This window comes from Salvelinus sp. IW2-2015, linkage group LG31, assembly GCF_002910315.2.
Source record: "Salvelinus sp. IW2-2015 linkage group LG31, ASM291031v2, whole genome shotgun sequence".
Lineage (NCBI taxonomy): Eukaryota > Metazoa > Chordata > Actinopteri > Salmoniformes > Salmonidae > Salvelinus > Salvelinus sp. IW2-2015.
Window position 1 is genome coordinate 22,157,831 of NC_036870.1, and position 3,603 is coordinate 22,161,433.

The 3,603-nt window shown below is 41.0% G+C and overlaps 1 pseudogene; it reads right to left on the reverse strand.

The window, feature by feature from the left end:
• LOC111955762 (zinc finger protein 704-like) overlaps positions 1–3,603 on the reverse strand; it is a 23,407-nt pseudogene that overhangs the window by 18,999 nt on the left and 805 nt on the right.

Genomic DNA, 3,603 nt, shown 5'->3' on the forward strand with positions numbered 1-3,603 from the left:
TTTGTTTCTGCCATTTTGAGCCTGTAATTGAACCCACAAATGCTGATGCTCCAGATACAACTACTAAAGGAGGCCAGTTTTATGGCTTCTTTAATCAACGACAACAGTTTCAGCTTGTGCTAACATAATTGCAAAGGGTTCTAATGATCAATTAGCCTTTTAAAATGATAAACTTGGATTAGCTAAACACAACGTGCCATGGAACACAGGAGTGAAGTTGCTGATAATTGGCCTCTGTACGCCTATGTAGATATTCCATTAAAACTCAGCCCATTTCCTACAATAGTCATTTACAATATTAACAATGTCTACACCGTACTTCTGATCAATTTATGTTCTTTTAATGGACAAAAAAATACTTTTTTTCAAAAACAAGGACATTCTACATGTTGAAGTCTAGCAGCTAATGTTTACAATGTACATCGACAGTTTTAGATACACCTCGCCAAATACATTTAACTCAGTTTTTCACAATTCCTGACATTGAATCCTTAGTTAAAATTCCCTGTCTTAGGTCAGTTAGGATCACCACTTTACTTTAAGAATGTGAAATGTCAGAATAATAGTAGAGAATAATTTTATTTCAGCTTTATTTCTTTCATCACATTCCAAGTTTGCATACACTCAATTGTATTTTAGCATGTCTTTAAATTGTTTAACTTGGGTCAAAATTTCAGGTAGCCTTCCACAAGCGTCCCACAAAGTTGGGGTGAATTTTTGGCCCATTCCTCCTGACGAGGCTGGTGATAACTGAGTCAGGTTTGTAGGCCTCCTTGTCTGTGACACGCTTTTCATTCTGCCCACAAATTTTCTATGGGATTAGGGTCAGGGCTTTGTGATGGCCACTCCAATACCTCTGGACTTGGATCTTTCAGCCATTTGCAATAACTTTGGAAGTATGCTTGGGTCATTGTCCATTTGGAAGACCCATTTGTGACCAAGCTTTAACTTCTGACTGATGTCTTGAGATGTTGCTTCAATATATCCAACATCATTTTGCTCCTTCATGATGCCATCTATTTTGTGAAGTGCACCAGTCCCTCCTGCAGCAAAGCACCCCAACAACATGATGATGCCACCCCCGTGCTTCGGTTGGATGGTGTTCTTCGGCTTGCAAAGCCTCCCCCTTTTCCTCCAACAATAAAGATGGTCATTATGGCCAAACAGTTCTATTTTTTTTCATCAGACCAGAGGACATTCTCCAAAAAGATCGATCTTTTGTCCTATGTGCAGTTGCAAACCGTAGTCTGGCATTTATGGCGGTTTTGAGCAGTGGCTTCTTCCTTTCTGAGCAGCCTTTTAGGCTATGTCGATATAGGACTCTTTTACTGTGGATATAGTGAGATGAAGGGGCTTGTGGAGCTGTTGTAGCTGTTCTCAGCATCTTCACAAGGTCCTTTGCTATTCTTCTGGGATTGATTTGCACTTTTGCATCAAAGTACATTCAACTCTAGAGACAGAACGCTTCTCTTCCTGAGCGGTATGACGGCTGCTGGTCCCATGGTGTTATACTTGCGTACTAATTTGTTTTACAGATGAACTTGGTACCTTCAGGCCTGATCTGGAAATTGCTCCCAAGGATGAACCAGACTTGTGAGGTCTACCATTTTTTTCGAGGTCTTGCTGATTTTTTGGATTTCCCCATGATGTCAAGCAAAGAGGCACTGAGTTTGAAGTAGGCCTTGAAATACATCCACAGGTTACCTCCAATTGACTCAAATTATGTCAATTAGCCCATCAGAAGCTTCTAAAGCCATGAAATTATTTTCTGGAATTTCCAAGCTGTTTAAAGGCACAGTCAACTTAGTGTATGTAAACTTCTGACACATGGAATTGTGATACAGTGAATTATAAGTGAAATAATCTGTAAACAATTGTTGGAAAAATTACTTGTGTCATGCACAAAGTAGATGTCCTAACCGACTTGCCCAAAACTATAGTTTGTTAACAAGAAATTGTGGAGTGGTTGAAAAACGAGTTTAAATGACTCCAACCTAAGTGTATTTAAACTTCTGACTTCAACTGTAAGTGACCCCAAGCTGTTGAACAGTAGTGTATCCATGGCAACATGTGTAGAATTAGAGTACATTTGCATTAAAACAGCTACATTATTCTCTGCGGGCTTTTAAAACCACTACCAACAGTAATAAACCCACATCCTTTACAACCCTACCTGGAGACCAATCAGTAATAAACCCTCCTTTACAACCCTCCTGGACCATACAGTAATAAAACCTCCTTACAACCCTACCTGAGACCATCAGTAATAAACCCCTTACAACCTACCTGAGACCATCAGTAATAAAACCCTCCTTTACAACCCTACCTGAGACCATCAGTAATAAACCCTCCTTTACAACCCTACCTGAGACCATCAGTAATAAAACCCTCCTTACAACCCTACCTGAGACCATCATAATAAAACCTCCTTACACCCACTGTACCTGAGACCATCAGTAATAAAACCCTCCTTTACAACCCTACCTGAGACCATCAGTAATAAAACCCTCCTTTACAACCCTACCTGAGACCATCATATGCATCAGAAACAAGTGCATCTAACAGTACCAACTCAAACACATAGTGATTTCCAGCTGCATTGACTTTGAATGTTTGCAGTTGTTTTGAGTGGTAAAACAAACAAGACCCAATTTACAGTTGATTCACTCCAGGGACTTAGTTTAGAGGCCTTGTGATTCATATAAAATGTACATTATAGCAGATGAAGAGGAAGTCTCTTTTAGATGTCACCGTGGTAACCCGAGATGTAGACGACCAAAGACAACACTCAGCTTCACTTGGTGGGAAACACTGCACCCAGGGAGATACGTCGTTTCCATCTCTACAGCTGGTCCACATCATCATCATCATCATCATCATCATCATCATCATCATGAGTCATGACCTCAGCAAAGGAATAATGCATATGAAACGGGAAATGGTTCAACAAAAACAACTTCCTTTGTCAGTTCGTTCAGAGAGCAGCAGTAGAACACGTTCAGACGCTAGCTATTATGACAACGGTTTGCTCTATCAAATGTTGGATTGATGCCGTCTTGGGACAAAACTCCCTTCTAACTGAGATTCTTCATCTCAGTGTGATCACCTGTATAAAAAAAAGGATACATAAATAGAAACATGTTTGGTAGACTCACCACTGACTTTGACGGGAGGGCTCCTGACCAGCGGACTGCTGGACAGGCTGGTCAGAACCATGGCAGCTGTCACCTTCTCCATGTCCACTTCCTCCTCTGACTTCCTGTTAAAACAACACCAACAAACAGAGAATATTACTGGGCATGAAAACACAACAACAAACAGAGAATGTGTCTGTGTCCAAAATGGCATCATATACAGCTCTGGCCCAAAGCACTCTGGTCCCATGTGGCTCAGTTGGTAGATCATGGCGCTTGCAATGCCAGAGTTTGTCGGTTCGATTCCTACGGGGGACCAGTACAAATATTTGAAAATATAACTCACTCTGGATAAGAGCATCTGCTAAAAATGCCTACATAGGTCATGTGGCACTACATAGGTCATGTGGCACTACATAGGTCATGTGGCACTACATAGGTCATGTGGCACTACATAGGTCATGTGGCA